The sequence below is a fragment of the Podarcis gaigeae genome (assembly GCF_964106915.1).
Source record: "Podarcis gaigeae genome assembly, chromosome: 8".
Lineage (NCBI taxonomy): Eukaryota > Metazoa > Chordata > Lepidosauria > Squamata > Lacertidae > Podarcis > Podarcis gaigeae.
In genome coordinates, this window is record NC_139684.1 from 23,851,041 (window position 1) to 23,864,964 (window position 13,924).

Below are 13,924 nucleotides of genomic sequence, written 5' to 3' on the forward strand. Positions count from 1 at the left end.
TGGATGGAAGATATATTTGGCTCTCTGCCTACATTAGCCTCTGACCCCAACCACAACTAGCATGCGGCCCTCAGGAAATTGCCTGGAATTGAATAAGGTCCCCAGGCTGAAAAACATTCCCTCCCTGTAGTGTAAGATAGTGACAAGACTGGAGTTATCTGCACAGCATAGGGTGTTTTGAGGCAACTCGCAGCCCAATTTAAAAGTAATAAAACTGCAATGAATTAAAGGTTTTCTGGTTTGCTATGCCCTGCATTTCACTCTTCCGGGATTCTTGGTTTAAATTATTATTATTATTATTATTATTATTATTATTATTATTAGTACTATGGTGTTGGAGGCCATCCACTTTGCTTCTTCATTTTTTTAGTTTGCTTGCATCAATTTTTCCTGCTCTGCTCTACCCCAGCTCATGTACACAATGATAAGGACAAAAGCAATCTTGATGTTTACATACATATAATTACTTTAAGATTCTTTTTCTTGCCCCAAGCATTTTTATTATTATTCAGGATGACAAACAAAATAATCCATTGTTTACCAAAAAAAGAAAAGAAAAAAGAGAACCCTTCCAGGCCTTATATTTCTGTAATTTACACTGCCGTAATTAACAAAGCAAGTCTATCTCTCTGCAAAATTAACCTTTTGAAGACTGCTGCTTCTCTGTGAATCAGTTTCAGTCCAATTTATGCATGAATTCCAGCTCTAAATCTTCATTCCCATATAGATGGGACTTATCGGCATTTCCACCTTTCTGTCCGTGCAATCTTTGTAGCTGTTAACATGGCTGTTCTGTAGGATTACTAAATATTCTCCTTGATCACATAGATGAACTCTATGCTTGCTATTATAGTGTATCTTATTTGCCTCCAAAAATCCACAAGCCATCTGACACTCTCACATCGTGTGAAGCAAATGACCATGCGTTAACTGAGCAATACCAATATTTTAAGCAATGGATACATATGAAATGTTTATATTGGTTCACACCAAAATGGTGATGAATTTTCATGAGAATACTTTAAAAAAAAATCACAAACAGATGAGGAAACATGGAGAACCAAATTTAAGATTGGAGAAACAGAGAAACCAAAATAGATTCACCCATCCCTACTCCATAATCAAGCTTGACCGTTTTTTCTTTTGTTGCCTTCCAACCCTACAAATCTATGATTGATGGCTAGCTAAAATTACTCAGCACTTGTGTTTCTTACTAGATTCTCAACATGTTACTGCTTTATAAAACATTGGGTGGCGGCTGACCAAGGTGCTTTTCCTTCCATGGGATCATTTGAATGCATCTTGCAGCAAATATTAAAGAGGCAGAAAACGGAAAGACAAATAAGTCATGGGTGGTGGTGAACGGAGGCAGGGGAAATGGTGAGTGCGAAGCAGGTGGGGCCCCACAATCTTGCTGCTGTTCCTGCTCTCACCTGCTTGCTTCCATCAAGGCCTCATCAACATGCAGAACAACGCTCGGTTCCTTCCCTCTGATCAGCTTACAGCGAGCAGTTGTCAAACACTTCCCTAATCGCAGGTATAATAAACCTTTCCCATCTCCCTGATTCCTGTCTCCGCTGGACAAGCCTGCTGTGAGCTGAGGAAGCTTTGTGCATGCAGATGTCATTTACCTGTTCCAAACCAACACAAACCAAGAGGCATTTCCCATGGCCTCATGGATAGGTTGGTTTCTTAGGAGGACATCAACATCTTGGGATCCCTGGGTTGTAGTCAACTAAGTTCATGGAATCATAGAGCTGTATGGTTGGAAGGGAGCCCAAGAATAATCTAATCCAACCCTCAGCAGTCCAGGAATCACAGCTAAAGGATCCCTGATAGATCCCCATCCAACCTCTCTTTAAAATCCTCCAGAGAAGGAGGTCCCACCACCTTCTGAGGTAGTCTGTTCCACCGTCAAACAGCTCCTACCATCAGAAAGTTCTTCCAAATGTTTAGTTGGAATCTTCTTTCTTGTTATTTGAATCCATTGGTTCAAGTCTTGCCCTCTGTAGCAGCAGGATACAAGCTTGCTCTATCTTCCCTGGGATGCCCTTTCAAGTACTGTACAGTAGTACCTCGGGTTAAGTACTTAATTTGTTCCAGAGGTCCGTTCTTAACCTGAAACTGTTCTTAACCTGAAGCACCACTTTAACTAATGGGGCCTCCCGCTGCCACCGCACCGCCGGAGCACGATTTCTGTTTTTATCCTGAAGCAAAGTTCTTAACCCGAGGTATTATTTATGGGTTAGTGGAGTCTGTAACCTGATGTGTATGCAACCTGAAACGTATGTAACCCGAGGTACCACTGTACAGTGGTACCTCTGGATGCGAACGGGATCCCTGTTCGCATCCAGAAGCAAACGCAACCTGCGACCGCGCGTCTGCGCTTGCGCAGGCCGCGATTCACCGCTTCTGCGCGTGACATCATTTTGACCGTCTGCGCATGTGCGAGCAGTGAAACCCAGAAGTAACACACTCTGTTACTTCCGGGTTGCTGCAGAGCGCTACCCAAAAATACTTATCCCGAAGCTACTTCAACCTGAGGTATGACTGTATTTGAAGATGGCGGTCATATCACCTCTCAATCTTCTCTTCTCCAGGCTAAACAGACCCAAATCTTTCAAGCATTCCTCATAAGTCTTGGCTTCCAGGCACTTGATCTTCTTGGTCTCCTTCCTCTGCACATGTTCTGTGACTCACTTAAGCCCAGTAATTTCAGTGGGACTAAACTCTGCACAGAGTTTAGTTGCATACAACCCAAAGGCATCTCAAGAGGGTAGTCCCCCAACCCGTAAGTCCAGAGGCTAAAACTGCCTAACTTCACTGCTGCAAAAAGCAGCCATGTGACTTCTGTGACCAGTCACATGACAAGCTGGAATGGAATGGCCTGAGGAATTCCAAGGCTATCCTGCCTGTACATTTCCACACATGGGGTGCTGAAACCAGGAAAAATTCCAGAGAATAGAAAGCATGCATGCATGGAAAACAAAGCTGTCACTTACCCATCCTGTATCCTAGATAATAAGTTTTGTTTTTCCCCACCTACTCCCAATGTGGCTTTGACCTTCCCAGGGCTGCTTCTGTGGAGTTCTGCTCCTGGCCTGTGATCTTTTGTGGGCTGGTGGTCTTCCATTCTGTAGCTGAGCACAGGGCAAGGTCCCAGCTTCTGTCTGTGCCTTTTTCCGTCTGACTCAAGGAGCTGGGCTTTTAGTGGCAAAACCTGCCAATGCATCCTGGTAGGGGGCCTTTCCACTAAATTAGTTGCTGGCACAAACGGTCGGATGGCTGCATTATCTGTTCATCTGGGCCAGCAGTGAGCACAATCTCACAGCACCCGAATTCTACAACAACACCTGAATGCACTCGTGGGCTGGGCGGCGGGCAGGCAAGAAAGATTGCTTCGGCATGCAAGGCAAAGCAGAAAGGGGAGCAAGGTCAACATTGTTTGGCTGTGGGGGGAGTAGGCAGAATTTTGCTGGACTGGCCTGAATTGCATTGGCAAATGAACGCCATTTGCACAGGCAGTTCTAGGGGGAGCTGTGGGCAGAGGCAAAGAGTTGTTTTGTCCAAAAAGCACATGAGATTGCACAGATTGTACACTCCACGCTTGGTTTTTTTTTTCTATAGGAAGCTGCTTTAGTCTTGTTAGACCATTGGTTCCTCTAACTCATTGCTTCCTACACTGACTGGCAGCAGCTCTCCCGGGTTTCCGACAGGGAGCCTTACCACACCTCTCCCTAGAGATGCTAGGGATTCAACCTGGGTTCAACCACATGTGCATTTTTGTGGGAATATTTCCTTATATTTTGTGGGTGCCATAGGAGGTGCTAGTGGACCATTGTTTCCATCACCCTTGCTAGTTGAGGCTGATGGGAGATGGAGTCCAACAACATACTGAGAGTCACAGGTTCCCCACCCATCCCCTACCGGCTATTCCATTGAGCTCCAAGTTCCGGAACTCATTTCTGATATCTCATCTTTCTTTTTTTCCTCCTGGATCGTCAGCTTCCCGAGAGGAGTCTTGCCAGATAGCAAAGCTACTCCTTTAGGTCAGCGGAAGTAGAGACATAGCCACAGCTCAGTGGCAGAGCATCTGCTTGGCATGCAGAAGGCCTCAGGTTCATTCCCTGGCACTTTCAGGTAGGGCTGGGAGAGACCTTCCATGGGGCATTGTGGGCTCCTCAGTTAAACTACAAGAAATGAAACCATAGATACAGAGGTGGGGGTGACTCAGCAGGAGGTGACTTCATATGTTCCTAAGGTGCCGGAGAGCAAGAGGAGAGAGGACTTCCATCCCATGTTCCCAGTGATTTTTATCGTCCCCGTTATCAGGAGAGCCAGTGTGAACTTTTGAATCCTGCAACTGGGACACGTTGGCACGTCGGGGAGTGAACATTTACATTCTCATCATGCCTGGGAATTCCACACACAGTGTGTGCAAAGTGCCCGTCAGAAAGATTTCAAACCCCCTTATTAATCTGCGTCTTTGTAATTTGCTATTTTGATACTTAAGCAACTTGATGGGTTGAATATCCCACTGGGTCCGTAATACCGCAGCGGATGGGGTGGGTGGGGAGAGACGAGGAGGAGGAGGAGGCAAGTGCAAAGGAAACTGCGGAAGAGAGAAGCGGGCATGAAAGGCAAGCTGCTCTCCCCTCTCCCCATCCCTCTCCACCTCTGTGTGCTGCTTTGGTTCCCATCAGCCTGTCGTGAGGCAGGCAAGCAGGCAGCGTGGAGTGTGAATGCTCAATGAGGATCCCCAGAGAGGAATGCCTCGGAAAAGCGATTTGCCCAGGAAGGGGAGCCCTGAGCCTGCAAGTCCTGGCAACTGCATGCCCAGCAAGGTGGCCCCTAACCTGATAGAGCTCTTGGTGGCTACTAGCCACAATGGCTACACTCTCCCAGCACTTTCAAAACCAGTATGCCTCTGAATGTCAGTTTCTGGGCTTTACAAATGGTGAGGGTGCTGTTGCACCCTGGCAGGTGTGCCAGCTTAGCCCTGCAACCTTGGGTGCTCAGGGCCGTGGGTGTCGTGCAGCATGTATGGCCCTGGTACCAGAATTTGTGGGTGCCCAGCCCCTTAATAGGGAATTTTGTGGGTGCTCAGACACCCAGGGCCCCAGGAAGTTGGCACCTAGGCACCCTGACTTTGTCTGGAGGCTTCTCATAAGTGTCTCATTAGCAGCTGTGAAGTGGATGAATATGTTGGCAGAAGTGGATGATATTTGCAGGCATGGTAGCCCCTCCATAGTAATATAGCCTACCAAAAATACAGGCAAATAGGTCCTGCAGGTTTTGTGGTGTGTGTGTGTGTGTGTGTGTGTGTGTGTGTGTGTGTGACACATCTAAAACTTGGGGGGGGGGCGTCTAGGCCACCTCTTCTGATGGTATGAATCTTGGAAAATTTAAGGATAGCTTCTGAAAATGGTGGTTTTCTTGCAAGGGCAAAAAAGGGGAAAGTGGTTGAGAGCCCCTACCTGCTTTGCATGTAAGTCCCAAGTCCAATTCCTGATGACCTCTCCAAGTAAGGCTGGGAATATACCCTACCTGAAACTCCAGAGAAATTTCAACTCCACTCTAGAAGAAAACCAGTGGGAATAACACCTCTACCAAACTGGGCCATGTTCTAGTTTAAGAATTAGTTTTATAAATCGACTAATAGCAGAATTTGGAACAGGATTGAAGAAAGACCCAGAGGAACAGTAAAGCAGGCCTTCCCCAAACTGATGCCAATCAGATGCTGATTCCCATCAGCCCCAGCCAGCACTGCGAATTATCAAGGATGATGGGAGGTGTGGTCAAAAGCAATGGAAGGGCACCATGTTAAGCAAGGCATGGTGGAAGTGTGCATAATGATTGGACAGAGTCATGGCAATGGCAGAGGCTGTGGAGAGGCAAGGCAGGAAGTGTTGTCATTTCTCCCTGACTGCATATGCACTGAGAGTACACATCTAAAATAAACATTTATTACAGCACACAACGCCTCGCCAATCATTGCTAAGGGTGCTGGGAATGGTAGCTCTGTGAGGGGGTAAACTACAACTTCCAGGATCCTTTGGAGGGAACAAATGTGTTTTAAAATGTATGGCACACTGTCTACACAGCCTCAGACTGATTCTACGCCAGAGGGCTGCTTTCCCTCTGAGCCAAGTTGCAAGCGAATGGCAGGATTTTCTCCCCTCCTTGCTTTTATTTCATTTCATGTTTTGCAACCTCAAGCTCTGGCAGTAACTGGGTCACAGGAGCAGTTGGAAGTCAGCCCTGGCTGGAGATGATAGTGGCCACGTGCTTCCCGACGGGTTTCCTCCTTCCCTCCAAGTGACCTTGGCAGCTTGATCGATACCAAGTTGCATCTCACTCCTCACGTCGGCTCAATTTGGAAGGCATCGCCTTGTCATTTAGGCAGCCCTGATTGCCTTGGCGGCCGGCTGCTGGGTCCTTCAAAGGCACTGCTGACGCTCCTTTTTCTCCCTGATCCATTTAAGAGGAGAAACCGGGGGGATATAATTTGATAGGCTTGGATTGACCAGGTGGGATTCTGAGGGTGGGGATGTCTAAGCCATATGGGAAAATTGACTGGCCAGGCATGGGGTGCTGGGTGCTTTTACTAGGGTCTCTGGCATTGGGGCAGTAACAAAATGCCATGGATACTAGAGGAAAATAGATTCATTTCAGCCACAGAAGCCTTTGCCTTCTTGTTCAGGAATTCAAATGATGCCATCTTGTTCAAGTCTGAATCTTGCAAGACTGGATATGTAAACAGCCTGCCTTATTATTATTTGCCTAGAAGAAAGTATGCAAAGATGGGGTGGATTTATTCTTGGCTATAAGCTCAATTCAATCTTATGATTCTTCCCCCAATTCCATATATGCCCTTTTCACTTTGTTTTTTAGCTGTCAGCACCAGAACTTTTTTAGTCTATATACCCAGTGGAGGCTGCCCCATTGGGGTGAATAATAATAATAATAATAATAATAATAATAATAATAATAATAATAATAATAATAATTTATTTATACCCCACCCTCCCCGGCCAGAGACGGGCTCAGGGTGGCTAACACCAGTAAAATTACAATAAAAACATAATGGGGGGGGAGAAAAATACAAATTAAAATGCAGCCTCATTTTAATAGTAGCCCATAGATCAAAACCATAAGGGGAGTCCATACCAAAGGCCAGGCAGAACAGCTGTGTCTTGCAGGCCCTGCAGAAAGATGTCAAGTTCCACAGGACCCTAGTCTCTTGTGACAGAGCGTTCCACCAAGTCGGGGCCAGTACTGAAAAGGCCCTGGTCCTAGTTGAGACCAATCTAACCACCTTGTGACTTGGGATCTCCAAAGTGTTGTCATTTGTGGACCTTAAAGGGTGGGTAAAATATCAGCCCCAAGTAAAGGCTCTGTTACCTCAAGAGTCATTTGTTGTGGTAGACTTCTTCCACCCATGGATTTCAGGGATACAGACTCTATTCCCCAGGAGATCTCTCTCCATTGATTTGCATAGGTGGGGGGGGGGGTGTTGGGAAAATAGCAGATATTCTCAGGAAAGACTGGAATGGGGAGGGGAGTGAATGTGACCACTCCAACTAAGACCTTGCTACCCCAAGGTTGAGGAGGGGTTGCTGTACCCCAGGTGGATTTTTAGAATACAATGGAAATCTCTTGCCCACAGGGAAAGTGCAGTTTCAAACCACTCCCTCAAATCACTTTGATTGGAGTACCCTGGAGAAATCATTTACTGTGGTTAAAAGCCAAACCTGTCTGTCAAACTGGAAGACACCAGCACCGCTAAAATCTCCCCAATCCCTTCTTGAGCTCTGCACATTTCCCCAGTCAACTCAGTCTCATTTCCTGCAGGGTATGGGCACAGGTTTTCATAGCAATGGTCACAAAGCTACTTGAAAGTCGAGGAATGTAACAGCGCAATGTAACTCAGGAAGATGAGGACCTCCCTTGAATGACCCAATTCTCCTTTGTAATTTTGGGTGCACATAGAACTGATGCACTTTGCCATTTATAGCCTATTTCTTGGACTCAGGAAAAGACAACACACTGCATCATGGGAGGCAGAGATGGTCACCGACTTGGATGGCTTGAAAAGAGAGCTGGACAAATTTATGAAGGACACGGCTATTGATGGCCACAATGGTTACGCTCTGCCTCCAGGGTCAGATGCAACAATGCTTCTGAATAGCAGTTGCTGTGACCCACAGAAAGGGGAGAGTGCTGTTGTGCTCGGATCCTGTTTTCTGGTTTCCCATAGGCTTCTGGATGGCCTCTGTGAGAACAGGATGCTTGGACTAGATGGGCCACTGGCCAGATGCAGCAAGGCTCCTCTTGTGTTCTTAGATAAGGAGTTTAGAGGAAATCTCTCTGATTAGTTGGTAAAGATAGTACTGTGAATATTTTAAATGGGATTCATTACTCGCTGTGTATTCCAAATTGTTTCAAAGCAATGTACAAAAGGTTTTCCAGGAAAGAACGATGCAAGGTATACATTTTTTAAAAACCTGAGAATTAGTAAGCAGCGTGTCTGAGATCATCCCTCTGGGAAGATTTATCTAAATAAGGTTTCCAGCAGGTGACAAAAATGAATGGAGATGAGATAGTTTTTATAAGAGGAAACAACATTTAAAATAGCTCATGGTTAGGCTGCACCAAAGACAATGGGGATCAAAGGAAGGGAACACAACTGTAATCTAAACAAGTTCAGTATTTTGTTTTGGAATATAAAAATAAATCTGTTGCTTGGAAGCAGCTGGGAAATAAATATCATTTCCAGATCACAGCTGAGAATTTGGATAAAATCAATAGTTTGTTAAGGGATGCTGACTGTATTTCACTGTTAGCCATGATACATAATTCCATGAGAAGTCTCTATAAATCTATTGAGTAAATTAGTTACCTTGACCACCACCTCCCTGGCATTTGGGCTAGGAAAGTTCCTTATCATTCCAGTTTAAACTTCTGCTCATCTCTGTTGGGAGAGCTCAGGAAGTTCGTTTGAGGGCAAGACCTTTCAGATGCTTAAGAAAGGTTTGGAAGTGTGTTTTTGCTTCCTACAAACTTGTTTTTGTCTATGTTCTTTGTTCTCATCCTGTATCTTGTTAATGTGTAAGTATTGCACATTAAAAAATTGACATTTCAAAGTAAATTAGGTTTTTATTTTCTGTTTAAAGATAAAGGTAAAGGGACCCCTAATCATTAGGTCCAGTCGTGGCAGACTCTGGGGTTGTGGCACTCATCTTGCTTTACTGGCCGAGGGAGCCGGTGTACAGCTTCCAGGTCACGTGGCCAGCATGACTAAGCCGTTTCTGGCGAACCAGAGCAGCACACAGAAATGCCGTTTACCTTCCCGCTGGAGCAGTACCTATTTATCTACTTGCACTTTGACTTGCTTTTGAACTGCTATGTTGGCAGGAGCAGGGACTGAGCAATGGGAGCTCACCCAGTTGTGGGAATTCGAACCACCAACCTTCTGATCGGCAAGTCCTAGGCTCTGTGGTTTAACCCACAGTGCCACCACCGTCCCTTTATTTTCTATTTATGAATGCCTTTTCTCAAGCCTTAAATATTTTTGGTCAATGTAAATCCTGTCAGAACAAACAGAAGAAGATGCCTTGACCCCGGTGTGGTTCCCCTTTATCACATGCACAGCCCAACAAGACAACAAGAAGAATCCACTGAAAGCATACAAATCAATTTGGCTAACCTGATCCAAACACACACGCACACACACCACTCACACACACACAAAACCAAATCTCACTACAGCCAACTAAAGACAACCAACCACACCCTAGGCCACCAACCTCTCTCACCACCAAGGAAATCACGCTGACACAAAACCCCACACATACCCTAAGCAGAAGATTAGAAGCATTGCCACCCGACCCCACCCCACTCACCACTCCCCCTCCTTCCCCCTCTTTTCTTCCTTAACTGAACACTGTATGCAACACTAATGTCTCACAACAAATGAAACGAATCTGTAGAAAACACAACTTGAAAAAAGAGACAAGGTGCGTACTTTTGTAAACTAAGAAATCTTTAATAATTATTTTTTTTAAGCAGCCTATTCATAGTGCATGCAAATCTGTTCCTCCACTCCAGTAATACTCTTCCAATTCTTTGTCAATGCATACATTACCATGCTATGTACACTCAGTCCTCAGCATTTTCAGCAGGGGGTGAGTGGACTGGGGGTGAGGAAAGGGCCATTCTGACTATGGGATTCTGCTCACCTTTTGACGTAACCGGATCTCCATCTCTGGTTCTGCCTGCAGTTGCTCTTCAACCTTTCAAGCACTGCATGTTGAGATTCCTGCATTGCAGGTGGCTGGGCAAGATGACCCTCGTTTCCCCTTCCAATTCTACAATTCTATAATTCTAAGAAAGTAGGGGGCTACTGCAATCCTTTGGCAAATATGGCTTGGAAAAGGCAACGAGCAAATAGCCTAGCAAGGGAGCAAAGAAAAGGAACCAACACAGACAAGGAAACCTTGTTTGCCTCTTTCTTTCCATTAAGAAGACTGCAAGTATTTCATCATATCATTAGTGTACTTAAGACACCAGTATAAATATTACATGATGTGGATTTTAAAGATTCCCTGCTTTGTGATTTCCCTGCTTTGGCCTGGAGACTTTGGGACGAGGGGAATTTCAGAAGCATCCATCCCTAGCCGTCACCCCACCATCAATTGTATCTGCTTGGATTGTGTGTCTGTGACTTTAGAAGCTCAGAAACTGGGGAAATTCTTTATCACACTGTGGAGCAAGGGAATGTCTTCTGGAAACAGTGAGGTATTGGGGAACTCAAAGCTGGTTCTGTTTCTGGAGTGATGGCCTGAGCACCGTCAATTGTGCAGTGGTCAATTCTGAAATTTTGAAATCCAGGAACTGGTGGACCTCGGCCCTGGTGTAAGTCATACCAAGTGAATTGGGTCTATGATCTGACTTTGTGTTGGATGTTTGCTATTAGGCTGGGCACAGTTCACCACCCCACTCTGTCTTTTTTTTTTATATAATATTTTTTATTGATTTTAAGAAATACAGAAAAAAGAATAGAGAATAGATATAAGAGAATAGAATAGAAGAATAACAAATTTCCGTGTTCTTTTTTCATCAAATCTAAAGGACTTCCCCACATCCTCCAAACCCTGCATTCTCTGTCATATAAAACATCAGCAGTTTGTTAACTTATTTCAAAACTTATTGTATCTTCCATTTTATCATGTTCCCTGATTTCAATTTTACTGTAACCCAATTCTTGTACGCTTTGTATTAAACACAATAAAGTTGTTTCATTATTTTACCTCTAAATTCTTGTGTCTTAATTTTCATTTCATTAACTTACATTTGCTGAAGCTAGAGTTTCCTAGAAGGTGCATTTTTTTTTTAACATTCATACAGCTTATAGTGTTTTTTCAAATAGTCCTTAAACTTTTTCCAGTCCTCCTCAATTGTTTCTTCTCCCAAGTCTCGGATTCTGCCAGTCATTTCAGCCAATTCCATATAGTCCATCAACTGCGATTGCCATTCCTCCAGCGTGGGTAAATCTTGTGTCTTCTAATATTTTGCAATCAGGATCCTTGCTGCTGTGGTAGCATACATGAAAAAAGTTCTGTCCTTCTTAAGCACTCTCTGGTCCACCATGCCCAGAAGGAAGGCCTCTGGTTTCTTAGGTAAGGTAAATCTCAGTACCTTTTTTAGTTCATTATGGATCATTTCCCAGAAGGCCTTCACTTTCGGGCAGGTCCACCAGAGATGAAAGAATGTCCCTTCCGCCTCTCTACATTTCCAACATTTGTTGTCAGACAGATGGTATATCTTAGCTAGTTTGACTGGGGTCATGTACCACCGGTATACCATTTTCATAATATTTTCCTTCAAGGCAGTGCATGCCGTAAATTTCAGACCGGTGTTCCATAACCTTTCCCAGTCTACAAACATAATGTTGTGCCCCACATCCTGCGCCCATTTTATCATGGCGGATTTGACTGTCTCATCCTGTGTATTCCACTTAAGCAGCAAGTTATACATTCTCGAAAGTAATTTATTTTTTGGCTCTAACAATTCAGTCTCTAGTTTCGATTTTTCCACCTGGAATCCAACCTTTTTATCTATTTTAAAGACCTCCTGAATTTGCGCATAGTGCAGCCAATCTCGCACCTTGGTTTTCAGTTTTTCCAAGCTCAGCAACCTCCAATTGTCTCCAATTTTTTCAATTATTTCCCAATATTTAGGCCAATGGGCCTCCATGTTAAGTCTCTTACGTGCCTTGGCCTCCACCGGTGAGAGCCACCTCGGAGTCTTACTCTCCAAGAAGTCTTTATATTTTGTCCAGACCATCAAAATTGCTCTTCTGACAATATGATTTTTAAACAATTTGTGCACTTTAACCTTGTCATACCACAAATATGCATGCCACCCAAACGCATTGTCAAACCCTTCCAGATCTAGGACATCAGTGTTCTCCAGTAAAATCCAGTCTTTCAACCAGCAGAAGGCTGCAGATTCGTAATATAACCTCAAGTCTGGCAGGGCAAATCCCCCTCTTTCTTTCGCATCAGTTAATATTTAAAACTTTATCCGGGGCTTTTTGCCCTGCCAAACAAACTTAGAAATATCCTTCTGCCACTTTCCAAAACATTCCACCTTGTCCACGATCTGTAGGGCCTGAAACAAAAATAACATTTTCGGCAATACATTCATCTTTACAGCAGCTATTCGGCCTAACAAGGAAAGTTTCAATCTTGACCATGTTTCCAAATCTCTTTTGATTTCTGACCAACATTTCTCGTAGTTATCTTTAAACAAATTCAGATTTTTGGAGGTCAGATACACCCCTAGGTATTTTACTTTTTTAACCACATTTAGTTCCATTTCTTTAGAGAACTCATCTGTTTCTGTGACTGTCAAATTTTTTGCTAAAACTTTAGTTTTTTGCTTATTTAACTTAAACCCCGCCACCCGACCAAAGTCAGAAATTAATTCTAAGACTCTTTTAGTGCTAGAGACTGGTTCCTGTAATGTTAATACCAGGTCATCTGCAAATGCTTTCAATTTATATTGTTTCACTCCGACCTCAATTCCTTGGACCAACCGGTCCTTTCTAATCATGTTTAGCAACACCTCCAGAACTGAGATAAACAATAGGGGGGATAGGGGGCACCCCTGACGTGTCCCTTTTTCAATTTTAAACTCCTCTGTCACCACATTGTTTACTATCAATTTAGCTTTTTGTTCTGAATAGATTGCTTCTATACCATTTTCAAACCCCCGCCCCACTCCCATCCCTTCCAAATTTTTCTTCATGAACATCCAAGAAATATTATCAAAGGCCCTCTCTGCATCAATAAAAATTAAGACCGCTCTAGTGTTAAGATTTGTTTGTAGAAGTTCCAAAATATCAATAATGTTTCTTGTGTTGTCAAACAAATGCCTACCAGGGAGAAAGCCAGCCTGGTCCTTATGGATCACTTCATTTAATACTTTTTTAAATCTACTTGCCAGAATATCTGCAAAAATTTTATAATCCACATTTAGGAGTGAGATGGGGCGGTAATTCTTAAGCTGAGTCTTTTCAGTTTCTAGTTTAGGTATCAATGTGATGAAAGCTTCTTTCCACGTTTCCGGTGCCTTCCTTCCCTCCATAATCTGGTTACAAACCTCCATCAAGGGTTGTATCAAATAGTCCTTTAAAACTTTATAATATTTGGAGGTTAGACCATCAGGGCCTGGAGACTTGCCCAATTGAAGATTCTGAATGGCACTTTCAATTTCTTGCTGTGTGATGTTGCAATTCAGGTTTGTTCTCATTTCCTGGGGTATTTTTTGTAATCCATTAGTTTTAAGAAATTGATCCACCTCGGAAGCTTTTTGCGGCCCTTGTGAGTAGAGTTCTTTGAAATATCTCTGGAAACAC